This window comes from Schistocerca piceifrons, chromosome 2 (genome assembly GCF_021461385.2).
Source record: "Schistocerca piceifrons isolate TAMUIC-IGC-003096 chromosome 2, iqSchPice1.1, whole genome shotgun sequence".
Taxonomy (NCBI): Eukaryota; Metazoa; Arthropoda; class Insecta; order Orthoptera; family Acrididae; genus Schistocerca; species Schistocerca piceifrons.
The window spans coordinates 757,349,562-757,363,378 of NC_060139.1; the positions used below are offsets into that span (position 1 = coordinate 757,349,562).

Below are 13,817 nucleotides of genomic sequence, written 5' to 3' on the forward strand. Positions count from 1 at the left end.
GTGACACTGTAGATCTCAGAATACTGAATTCCCTAACTATTTCCAAATTGGAATGCCCCATGCGTCAAGCTGTAACTACCACTCCATGTTCTAAGTCTGTTAATTCTCGTCATGTGGCATAATGTGCATGTCCCTATCCGATGACTTTTGTCAGTTCATTGTGTATCATTGTGTGACTCATGTTTCGGGAGATATAACGTCATAAAAAATGACCAACGTGAGAAACTGACGCATCATGCAAGACATTTTAATTTATTACTTCTTCATGATAAAAAGCTCATCCTAAATCAATGGAATGATTTCAGCCAAATTTGGTACACATATTAGTCACTACTGGAAAAAAATACTGTAGGGGTAAGTAGCTCCAGCGCCTCTATTGGGGCGAGTAAGATAACGTGCACAGGGAAGGACAATGAGGTGGAGAAGGAAATAGGCACAGATAGGAGGAGGAGGAGGAGGAGGAGGAGGAGGAGGAGGAGATGAACAGAGATAGGGGTGGGGGAAATAGACAAAGAGAGGAGTGAGAAGGAAATGGGCATAGAGAGGAAAGAGGAGGAAATAGGCAGAGAGATGGAGGAGGAGGAAATGGACAGAGAAAGGGAAGAGGAGGAAATGGACAGAGAGAGGGGGAGGAGAAGATGGAATTAGAGAGGGGGGAGAAAATGGACAGAGGGGGTAGAGGCAGATGGATACAGGGAGATTGAGGAAGGGGGAAGGAGATGGGCAGAGAGTGGGGAGCGGGGGTGGAGACGGAGTGAGAGACATGGAAGGAGGAGATGGACTAATAGAAGAATGGAATAAATGCATACCCGGGAAACACCGGATACGCTACATGGTTTATAAAGTGTGGTCATTCCACTTTAGGGCGCTGCAAATGGTTACTTCTAGGTATGTTACTGTTGTTACTGTTTCCAGCAATACACCGCCATCAGTATAGTCCAAAACTAGTGGATTTCTACGGGTATTTATGTGCAATATGTTAACATTTATTTACGTTCAGGGTCAATGTCAGTCCCAGTACCAAAAGTAGATCTTTTGCAGGTCATCCTGTATTTCGTTACAGTCCTCTGGCGTTGCAGTCTTCGTATAAACAGCATCGAACGCAAAAAGCTACTTGGGCTCCCGACGTTTTCCACTGAAACATTTATATACACAGTAAACACGAGTGATCTTATAGCACTCCCCAAGGATTTTCGAAAAATTATCGTTATATCTGTCGACTTGGTTCCGTTAAGATAGCGTCGAATTCTATCTGCTAGGGAGTCGTTGAATCCAGTCACAAACTTGGTCCTGTACTCGGTTAGTTTGTATTTCGCTCTGTAATTGATAGTGCATAACTGTATCGCATACTTTTCGGAAGTCAGTAACATGGCATCAGCTTGGATGGCTGCGGCTCTCTGACGGGGCAAACAGAGCGAGCAAAGTTTCACAAGAACCTTGTTGATTCCTATACTCCAGATTTTTTCGAAAGAGTCATAATACGTGAGCATAAACGGCATAAGGAGCCGCTATGTCAAGCCTGAAGCGTTTCGGTTAGGGCAGTTTACTTTCGCGGAAGAATCGGTAGCGGTTCCGCATCGCTAGCGCAATAACCGCGTGACAACGCTCTATCCCAGTCGCTGTTGGTGAAAGTATTCGAAGTTACGTGTACTACGTTACTAAAATAACTCAGTCCGCATTCATAAACAATTCTTCAAGCTTTCCTTTGCGTGCGTCGAAAGTGTAGTGAAATGTGCGTAGTGTACTAGAGCAGAGAGCAGACCCCTTTCAGTTGTCGTTACTTTGTCAGTGTGCAAAATTGTTTCGACTAATAAACGTCACGACACTGTACAGAACATGGGATATACGTGACAGCGTAGTGGTAAAAATTAAGTCTTATGGCAGTGGATGCCAACCTGGCGATAATTAGCCCGTGAGGGGTAAAATTTAATTTTATGAGGGTAAAAAGAAAAGGGTTCAATTATTTTTCGGTCGCGAAATTAAATTACATTTGAAAGACGATTACTACTATCAGTATTTCCTAAGACTGTATGTAACAGTGATTATGTAAGTTACCAACAGTTACAATTTTTTTTCAAATACAAACATTAATGCCTGATGCAATGTGGCGCAGACTAAAGTTAGCGAAACGAATGTATGGACATCAACCTCCTCACCCAGTCTACCCACAATACAAACACTTTGAAGTTTGTACCATGTACCTATGACAGTAAAATTGAGATATATGCACCACATATGCTTAAATATCTCATGATAATGCCTTCTAATTGACAGCACAACACAACTACTGTGCTGTAGGGCCTACGCTGTATTATTATGATTACTATTATTTGCTGCGGTCAGACACAACGCATTGACAGTCTGGAGTCTCGGTTTATACTAGTAAGGAGTCCAATAATCAAATGATTTACAAACGGTAGGCCGAAGTATAGTGCATACATTTTAATTTGGTTGATTACAAATGGGCTTGTAGGGTGTGGGTGAAGCAAATGTCGCTATAGAGAGTAGTGGTGCAGAGAAAGCATGCTTTGTAACAACTGTCTACCCTCAAAGTGGATAGTTAGCATTCTTTTCTGAGAATAAAGTAAAGGTAGCTCTAGCGATGGGCCGAGAACTGCTACATCCTCCACAAACACTACAAAAATTGACGTACATATGTGTGCGTGATTCATACCTCCTCCTAAACCACCGGACCGATTTCAACCGGACTTGGTTCACACACGCCTTACTGCCAGGCAACAATCGCTATGCGATAAGAGCCACCTACCTATCACAGTAAAGGAAATATAACACCATAGACAATGAGATGAGCGACAAACTGCCGCATCATGGCCCACGTTCATACATATTACACTACTGGCCATTAAAATTACAACACGAAGATGACGTACTACAGACGCGAAATTTAACCGACAGGAAGAAGATGCTGTGATATGCAAATTATTAGCTTTTCAGAGCATTCACACAAGGTTGGAGCCAGTGGCGAAACCTACAACGTGCTGACATGAGGAAAGTTTCCAACCGATTCCTCATACACAAACAGCAGTTGACCGGCGTTGCTTGGTGAAACGTTGTTGTGATGCTTCGTGTAAGGAGGAGAAATGCGTACCATCACGTTTCTGACTTTGATAAAGGTCGGATTGTAGCCTATCGCGATTGCGTTTTATCGAATCGCGACATTGCTGCTCGCGTTGGTCGAGATCCAATGACTGTTAGCAGAATATGGAATCGGTGGGTTCAGGAGGGTAATACGTAACGCCGTGCTGGATCCCAACGGCCTCGTATCACTAGCAGTCGAGATGACAGGCACCTTATCCGCATGGCTGTAACGGGTCGTGCAGCCACGTCTCTATCCCTGAGTCAACAGGCGAGAACGTTTGCAGGACAACAACCATCTGCACGAACAGTTCGACGACGTTTGCAGCAGCATGGACTATCAGCTCGGAGACCATGGCTGCGGTTACCCTTGACGCTGCATCACAGACAGGAGCGCCTGCGATGGTGTACTCAACGACTAACCTGGGTGCACGAATGGCAAAACGTCATTTTTTCGGATGAATCCAGGTTCTGTTTACAGCGTCATGATGGTCGCATCCGTGTTTGGCGACATCGCGGTGAACGCACATTGGAAGGGCGTATTCGTCGTCTCCATACTGGCGTATCACTCGGTGTGATGGTATGGGTTGCCATGGGTTACACGTCTCGGTCACCTCTTGTTCGCATTGATGGCACTTTGAACAGTGGACGTTACATTTCAGATGTGTTACGACTCGTGGCTCTACCTTTCATTCGATCCCTTCGAAAGCCTACATTTCAGCAGGATAATGCACGACCGCATGGTGCAGGTCCTGTACGGGCCTTTCTGAATACAGAAGCCAGCATATTCTCCAGACCTCTCACCAACTGAAAACGTTTGGTCAACGGTGGCCGAGCAACTGGCTCGTTACAATAGGCCAGTCACTACTCTTGATGAACTGTGGTATCGTGTTGAAGCTGCATGGGTAGCTGAACCTTACACGCCATCCAAGCTCTGTTTGACTCAATGCCCAGGCGTATCAAGGCCGTTATTACGGCCAGAGGTGGTTGTTCTGGGTACTGATTTCTCAGGATCTAAGCACCCAAATTGCGGGAAAATGTAATCACATGTCAGTTCTAGTATAATATATTTGTCCAATGAATACCCGTTTATCATCTGCATTTCTTCTTGGTGTAGCAATTTTAATGGCCAGTAGTGTACTTATGCTGCTAAAAGTTCTTACACAATTATATCATGGTATCACACATGGTTCAGGAGATATAACGTCATAAACACTGAGCTGCGTGAAAATCTGCCGCATTGTGCATAACGTTTACATTTATTACTTCTTTATTACTGACTCTATTAGCAACACATTTTGAAGACAGAATCCACATATGCTGCTGAATACAGCTACACAAACATGTCATTGTACGACATATAGTTCAAGAGATAAGACGTCATAAACATTGAGACGCGTGAAAAAATGCCTCATTATGCGTTTTAACACATTTATTATTCACTACTAAGACACTTCTACATCGAGTCAACTTAAGGAAATCCCTGACACCTGGCAGCACTTTTAACAGCTTTCAGCTGCGAAACGCCAACGGCTGTAGGCGAAAACAATAGTTGCCTATAGAGCTATGAAGAGGCGTTGCCACACAAATTTTTACAAAATCGCGTTGTAGACGCTCGAAGCAGCTGCACCTGGCGTACTAGAAATATTGTTTATAATAAAATTCTGAGTTATGTAAACATTATAGAGGATTTGTATTTTGCATACAGTGTGTCTTAATTTAGATACTGTACTTATACATTTGTACATTATGCATATTTCTTTATACCACCGTTTCATAATTTCAAGGTGTTTACACGAATACATGGAAATGAAAATTTTTCGTTTGTCATAGAAATTTAGCAAAATGTATACCTGAGTAATGTCAGATTTGTCATCTAGTCGGTCTATATATAAAAAAAAAAAGATAGTTAGAAATAAGGAGTATCAGTTGTCTCATTGACTCATCAGTTCGTGGTTTAATTAAAGAACCATAAAACTACATAAATATCATTTATCTTTCGTCATTTTAAAGTGTTCAAAGAAAATGCTTTTTCATTTTAAAGTTTAGTTAGGCGCTAATATTGATAATGGTTGTGCAAGGTTATTAGCTAATATCAGATTGCACTCGTAGGTAACAGTCTCAGAAAGTTTGGAAACCAATGTCTTATGGAATGATGGGCTGGTAGACCCCCGAGGGGTAAGTTAAACCACCCAACTGGAAAGGTTTTTCTTCCTTCACACACAATGCCTCTTTTCCTTCTCGAAGTGTTAAAGCGTTGTCTTAAGTTATCTGTTGAGCGCAGGTGAATGCAAGGGATATATGTATAGTGTAATGTCGCGTGATGATGAAACAATGGAGAGGGTGAAACACGGCGCTTGCACACAACGTACCCCTCTCGAATAACATCAAGGCGGCCGCCGAGATCATTACCATTATCGCTGTCACTTTTCCTCAGTCCATGACAGACTGCAGGAGATATGGAATTTAACCCAAGATTTCGCACAGAGTATGGTGGCCAGAGCCGTTCGCTATCACCTGTCCTCTCCGTGCCGCCCTAAAGCTAATGCTGAAAATGTTTTTACTACCGAGAACTAGAATCGGTAACATCTGAAGCGAGCGCCATCTCATGTGTACATTAGTGACCCCGGCCGTGGAAGAGGGCAATGTTCTGGTCATGCCTGTACTACAGGCCTTGGCGACTCAGAAGGAATAGTGAGGCTTAGAGTCATGTAATTGTCTGCTGCCCTGACAAGGAAAGCAAGGTGGACACTTGAAGACGGATACGGGCAAAACCTTCATGCATCCAGTTTCATCAAACGTTTTCTTCTGGTACCGAGACTTCCGTGTAAAACGATAAAACGAGTAACATTTCCCTCAACTGCACAGATATTCTAAAAAAAGATCATCTGAGGCTAACGATTTGACAATGCAGACTTATTTCCAATGGAGTCCTTTCAGATAGCAAATGCATATTGTGTTAACAACGGCACAGTTATAACACACTCCTCGATTCGGGCGTCTTTTGACCTTATCCGTTCTATCCTTACAATACGTAATATATATCGTAATAAGTGTGATAAAATACGATTTCTTATCCGGTAACTCCAGTTATTACCTGACACTGCAAGAATACGAGATGATGTTTTGCTACTTAATTTGGCGGTATTACGGAATGGATGAAGAAAGAAAGAAAGATCAAGATTTAACAGTTAGTAGACGGAGAGATAATCAATACAAAGACAAACATGGGGAAGAATTAGGCCATGACGATTTGAAAATTAACGTCTCGGTATTTGACTTATCGATGTAAGAAAACCACAGGGATTCGAATTCCTGGTGCGAGTTCAGTGCACAATTGCGCCAACCTATTCGGTTTGAGAGCTATTCACGTAATCACTCACTATCCGATAAAGCAACAAGTCTTGATACCCGGAGGTCGTATAACCTGTCAGAGCTACTGAAATTTTCCCATCATTCATCATGTGACTCTTTAACCAGTTTTTTATTATTATCAAAACTAGCTTTCGACTACGTAGCCATTCAATTAGGTTATCTGGTTCTTACAGTGCATTAGTCCTTGTTGTCTCCACACTACAAATAGTAGACGAGTTTTGATATCTGGATTGACGATAGCAGAACTAAAGAATATATACCATGCAAAATGATAAGAGTAAGTAAAACTTCACTGAAAATGAGGGAGACACGTTAGCATCTAATAAATATAGAGGTAGAAGGAAGTCTTTCTTGAATTGCAGCCTTACTTGAGAACGAAATGGGTAGATAAACAGTACAGACAAGACGAGAATCGAAGCATTTGAAATGTAGTGCAACAAAGAATGTTGAAGATTAGATGGGTTCAACGCATAACCAATGAAGAATGAATAAATTTGTGGCTCAACTTGACTGAAAGAAGGAGCAGATTAATAGGAAACATCCTGAGACATAAAAGAAGAATGTTAATTTGGTAATGGGGGAAGTGTGGGGTTTAAAAACACCAAAGAGAGACCACGTCTTGACTCCAGTAAGTAGTTCAAGTCGATGTAGGTTGTACTAGTTTTGTAGAGATGGGACGACGCGGAGAGCTGCATCAAACCACTGTTCAGCCTAAAGACAATACCAACAACAAGAACGTTAATATTTAGACTCGTTATTCATTCGTACGCAGTCACACACAATCTTTTGCCCATTTCTGTCTATTTTAATTCTGACTCTCTATGTACACAAAGTAATGGCGTATTTGAAATCCCCACCAATGTACGAGGCTGAATTCGAACCAGCGACTTCTAGTGTACCAGGCAGCAGCAATACGCCGAGACCGCGGAGAGGACCTATAAACTGAGAAAACTGTTCAGGGCGATTATAATGAAGTACTTGCGTTCTTCCCATTAGAAGAGAAACTACACTACCTTATAAAAAAAATATAGAATTTAAAATTAAAGCTTCAGTAGGGCGGATCACAAATATAGCTTTTTAGCTGGTTGAAGACTGCCTAAATATCACCAAGGCTTTCAACTTTTCATCGCTTTCCTTTGCTCTTCGCGTTGGACCTTCCGCCTATTGAAATATTGTTCTCAAGATTGCTTGCTTGCTAATGAACACTAACTTCCCACTGTTTCGTCAAGTGATAGCACTATTCGCTCACTCCACATGCGAGCGACGTATGTAGCGATCCGTCGCATCGGCAACCGATTACTTCGTGGATCGCACTTGTGTTGGCAAATCACAGCGATCAGTACTGATCACATGAAAATCCCATGCAGTCTGATGATGGATCACCTGCCATTCGTGGTTGCAATGTTTAACTGGCTGGTTATCAGCGATGTGAGACAATATGGTTGCGACTCGTTTCTCTAATTATTAAGTGTTGTCGTGCAGTTTTGTTTCGGCCCTAGTTGAGTAAGAACTTTGCGCTAGAATTTGTAGTTATTACGGAACCACCAACTACTCTGACAAATAATGTGGAGGTTGGACTCGCCATTTGAAGTAAGGAATAATACAAAATACACCCTCCGATTCTGTAGTGATTAGTATTTTGAAGCTTGTTTTATAGAAGTAGAATTGATGGGAAAGTAATAGCAATAGGCTCCATCTGATGATTTTGAGGTAATTGTGGAATAATTATACATACTGTAACTAAAATTTTTAACTTCTAACGTTCGTGATAACTTTACACAGAAGCTTTGAAAAATAGTAAATACACATGCTATACAGTAAAAACTCAACTGTGGCTGAACTCACAATCAGCGAAAGCAGCGTAGGCCATGACTGCAAAAACAGCAATAATTGAGCTACATTACGGCTAACCTTATTTCAGATGAGATGATGGTATGGCGGTCAGGAGATCCCGTCTGGGGTTGTAAGGCTGTCTGGTGCAATACTTTCAGTTTGAGGCTACTTCAGTGACTTGCACGTCTTTGTGAAGAAGGTGAGATGAAATGATTAGGCCAACACAAACGCCAGGTCCCCAAGCGAACACAATCTCCGATTCGGCCGGGGATCGAGCCCGGTACCCCGCAAACAGGCAGCAACACAAACCTTTGCTATAACTAATATATAATAGACCCCGGGCTGTGGACAGTTTCGAATGAACAGCTGTCAAGACTTCGGGATATATTGCGATTGTCCGAATATTTCGCCGAGTGGCATACAACGTTTGGCGCGAGAATATGTTAGCAATCGATTTTTAGGCGAGCTATTTTGACAATGTGAGGCAGACAGTCTGTTAGTCATATGTCATGGTGCAGGTTCGTAATAATGCACCGCCGAACATAGTAAAACACAACTTGTCAGTAAAGTTCTTGTGCCAACTGGTAATAAGTAAGAAGCAATTTAGTAATGTACAGTTACGTGGAATATATTCTTCAAACGTTAAAAATACACGCAACATTATGTGATTAATCTCTTATTTGTAGAACTGCTCAGTCATACGCACATAATCTTAAACAGTGTTATTATTTTCAGTTCAATGGGTAATTTCTCCCCCCTGCCTCTCCCCCAACAAAAATGGCCACTACAGCTGCTGGGTCCCTAGTTGTGCTACATGAGATACATCGATAAGCTGTCTCTCTTTATAAGCATTGAACATTGAGTTGTCTGCCCGCTTTAAGTAGTAACCAAAAAGCATTCAGAATCGACGTTTTTCGATTTCTATCTCGCGTGGCTGCTCCCAGATGTCTCGTTGCCTAGAATCTGCCCAGAGCTGCCTAAATGCAAAAGTGCAAACACGTAAAGTACATAACATAGATTTTTTATTAATATGTGTAAACTCTATATATAAAAAGGAATGTCTTGACTGTTTGACTCATTATCGCCCAGCCCAAAACGCTAAGAACAGAAACTTGGAATGTGGGTCAATCTTTTACTGCAGGCGTCGTTTAAGAAGAGATTTTTCGAAATTCCACCCCTAGTGGGTGAAATAGAGGACTGAAGGTTTTTTGAAAATATATCGCTATTAAGACGATCTTGAGCTAGGACTATGAAAATTTGAATCTGGTTAAGTAGTAGGCAGAAGTTTATTTTTAAAATAAAGTGTTATTAAAAAAACTGCTAAAGCATTTTTTAAAGCTGCATCTATGAAAATTAACATTTGACTTCTCGGTCAGAAATAAAAAGGTACGTATTGCAGCGCTTTTAGAACTTGCAACCCCGAAGGGATTGAAACAGGGGAAGAAAAGTTACATGAAAATATTTCAGTATGAAAGTACGTTTAAGGGAGATACTGTGCACAAGAATACCTGTTTAAGATAAGGCAATTCAGTTCTAGGTGTAACACTGGCGCTAATAACTATAAAGCACTTATCCGATTTGTCTTTTTTTCGGTTTTTGGTCTGAAGTACATTAGGAAAAGTCAAGCTTCAATGGCTTTAATTAGTGTGAAAAGTTTACAAGGTGTTATAATTTATGGACTAAATCATGGAAAACTATTTAAAAGTTATTACTGTAAATCGACTTAGCTAGAATCGCATGGAAAAAGGAGCAGCTCTTTAATACATAATTTTTCAGTAGGTGTAAAATATGTTTTTAAAATTATTTTGTTGTGATTACTAAGCAAACATGAGCGAAGCAGCGAGCGCTGTGTTAGTCGCGTATCACGATGGACGATTCCTTGTAAATTGGGTTATTCCAAAAAACCATTTGACGATAAATTTTTTATGTTGTAGATATTTTATCTGCGAAAGCTCCTAAGACATTAAAAATCTCGCAACACACCAAAGCGGCCAGACAGGGCGGTTGAGAAACGCTGCCGTAGAGCGTTCTACTATAGGCTGCCACCCACAGGCGTTCTCGCTGCAGCGCAGTGGTTGGCCCTCACCTGAGTGTTGTCCGCGAAGATCTGTGCTGCAGACTGCGCTGGTCGCGGCCGCCTTTTGAAAGCGAAAGTGTGGCCCTGGAGGGAGGGAAGGAGGGGGAGGGGGGAGGGCTGCGGCGCTAACCAACGGCCCCGGCCCCCACCCACTACCACCAACAATTCCCTCCACTAATCTCCAACTTCAGCGCTCGGCGTCATTGTTGGCTTCTCCTATCAAAATTCGCCTTATCTACAGGGGCTGGAGAAGGATGATGGATTAAGAAGTAAAATGTTTGAGGCAACACTTCCTAAACAGTTGCCAGCTCTTGGCGTGTGCGTACCGAGGGCGCAACGGAAATCATGAATCCTCCTGGTCATCACTGAGTTCGTCGTCTGTAGTTATAGTTTCGTCAGTACATGAGTGCTCCTTTAGGATTTCATTACCAATAAGGCGTGAAGATCGTTATATTATGCTTAGCGTTACTACACTACTGGCCATTAAAATTGCTACAGCACGAAGATGACGTGCTACAGACGCGAAATTTAACCGACAGGAAGAAGATGCTGTGATATGCAAATTATTAGCTTTTCAGAACATTCACACAAGGTTGGCAACGGTGGTGACACCTACAACGTGCTGACATGAGGAAAGTTTACAACCTATTTCTCACACACAAACAACAGTTGACCGGCGTTGCCTGGTGAAACGTTGTTGTGATGCCTCGTGTAAGGAGGAGAAATGCGTACCCATCACGTTTCCGACTTTGATAAAGGTCGGATTGTAGCCTATCGCGATTGCGGTTTATCGTATCGCGACACTGCTGCTCGCGTTGATCGAGATCCAATGACTATTAGCAGAATATGGAATCGATGGGTTCAGGAGGGTAATACAGAACGCCGTGCTGGATCCCAACGGCCTCGTATCACTAGCAGTCGAGATGACAGTCATCTTAGCCGCATAGCTGCAACGGATCGTGCAGCCACGTCTCGATCCCTGAGTCAACAGATGGGGACGTTTGCAAGACAACAACCATCTGCACGAACAGTTCGACGACGTTTGCAGCAGCATGGACTATCAGCTCGGAGACCATGGCTGCGGTTACCCTTGACGCTGCATCACAGACAGGAGCGCCTGCGATGGTGTACTCAACGACGAATCTGTTTGCACGAATGGCAAAACGTCATGTTTTCGGATGAATCCAGGTTCTGTTTACAGCATCATGATGGTCGCATCCGTGTTTGGCGACATCGCGGTGAACGCACATTGGAAGCGTGTATTCGTCATCGCCATACTGGCGTATCACCCGGCGTGATGGTAAGGAGTGCCATTGGTTACACGTCTCGGCCACCTCTTGTCCGCATTGATGGCAATTTGAGCAGTGGACGTAACATTTCAGATGTGTTACAACCCGTGGCTCTACCCGCACGACCGCATGTTGCAGGTCCTGTACGGGCCTTTCTGGATACAGAAAATGTTCGACTGCTGCCCTGGCCAGCACATTCTCCAGATCTCTCACCAAGTGAAAACGTCTGGTCAATGGCGGCCGAGCAACTGGATCGTCACAATACGCCAGTCACTACTCTTGATGAACTGTGGTATCGTGTTGAAGCTGCATGGGCAGCTGTACCTGTACACGCCATCCAAGCTCTGACTCAATGCCCAGGCGTATCAAGGCCGTTATTATGGCCAGCGGTGGTTGTTCTGGGTACTGATTTCTCAGGATCTATGCACCGAAATTGCGTGAAAATGTAATCACATGTCAGTTCTAGTATAATATATTTGTTCAATGAATACGCGTTTATCATCTACATTTCTTCTTGGTTTAGCGATTTTAATGGCCAGTAGTGTATTCTACAAACAGCAGACTGAACAGCTTCAGAGTAGCAACTTTCCTTATAATTTACTTCATTAAACTTAGCTGGGATTAGTGTGAATAGAGGTAAAGCATTATAGCGGTAGTTTATTGTTAATTCAATATATTGTATTACGGAGGCTGATTCCGAAATGATGTAACAAACATTCAGGGATGATGGAGAAGGGTGAATTTATCAGTGTGAGGCAAGGGATCCTAGGCCGTAAACGACCGAGTCGAAAAGTATAAGCGAAAATCTACTCAAGTTCCGCCTTAGCCTTGTGTATCGCTCAAACTAAGGGCCCCAACTTCCGAACCTTAGTCATGACGTACAGAATTCCCGCTGGAAACCTTCAGATAACTTCCGCTGTTGATGGACTAGCAACGGCGCATGTAATGTGATGTCAGGCAGACAGAAAATCGCAAGTCTGCGGTACAGTAATAATGAATTCCATTTACCTATGTTTCTGAAGTTACTACATTTACGACATGTGTTCAAAATGGCGTCTCCCAGCGCCAATGCAGGCAAGGCACCGTTGCACAAAGACCTGTGTTACCCGTTCTGATATCCCCGGTGTCTTTTGAACAGTATTGCAGCCAGCGAGAATTCTGGCCAGGAGACCCTCTTCAGTCTCGACATGCGTCTCATACGCAAGACTTTTTACGTGGCTCCGTAAGAAGAAATCAAGTGTGCTGAGATCAGGTGAACTTGCTGGCCACGAAACAGCCCCCCCCCCCCCTCCCCCCTTCTGCCAGCCCACTCTTCAGAGAATGTCTGACCCAGGCTGGGTAGTCAGGTGTTCTGCATTTTACCGAACTGATCGGTGTTGCAGCCCCGTGTTCGGTGTTCGGTACCGAAGTATGTGTGGTTCGGTGTTTTCATAATTCCATTCACGTCACACATTTATTTATTGATTTGCAAAATCAAATCAATATACATTTGATAATTCGTACATATGAAAAATACGTAGAAAACATCAAAGGTGCTGGGCACTGAAGACGACAGTGATAAAGATAGTTTTTACGAAGAGGTCCGCTTACTAAATAAAACTTTGGAACTACTACAAAGTCAAACTTCTACGTCCACAAAAAAGTTTTGTCGAAATCATTTTTAGCAGAGATGAAACGCCTAATATAAAAACATCATCACGAAATCACACTAACACTATGATTCTTTTCACCTACATGAAAGTTCTCCTTACCCTTGGGAATGCAATGTCTCGATCACATTGTGAACAGCATTCCAAGGAGGATCTAAGGTTGGCGTAACACACAGAGTGTCACTGAATGCTACCCAGCAGAAGATTTTTATTTCACTGATGTGCATAAGATGTGCACTTTCGAACAGCGTGCCTTTATTTTTGCTATTGTTTTGTTTTTATTTTGCAGTAAAGTTACTTTTCTAGTTTATTTTCTCATTCTGGTGCCTCTTATGCAGATGGTGCAAAACACTTTTGAGCAATTTTTGCTCTCGGTATACCGATTGTTGTTGGATGCGACGGAGTACCACCGTATTAGTGTGTGGGGATTTTTCATCGTTACTTGTATCACTCTGTGGATTAACCTCGAAGTCAAAAAATAGTGATCAGCGGGGTGAG

General features: G+C 42.7%; 1 protein-coding gene across 1 annotated transcript in view; it reads right to left on the reverse strand.

Annotated features, from left to right (window-relative positions):
• The window catches only part of LOC124776786 (putative defense protein Hdd11), a 52,826-nt gene extending 42,394 nt beyond the window's left edge, over window positions 1-10,432 (reverse strand). Inside the window, exon 1 of the mRNA XM_047251925.1 lies at window positions 10,391-10,432. The gene's annotated coding sequence lies outside the window, so the exon portion shown is untranslated. The remainder of the gene's footprint in view (window positions 1-10,390) is intronic.
• Window positions 10,433-13,817: the final 3,385 nt, after the last annotated feature.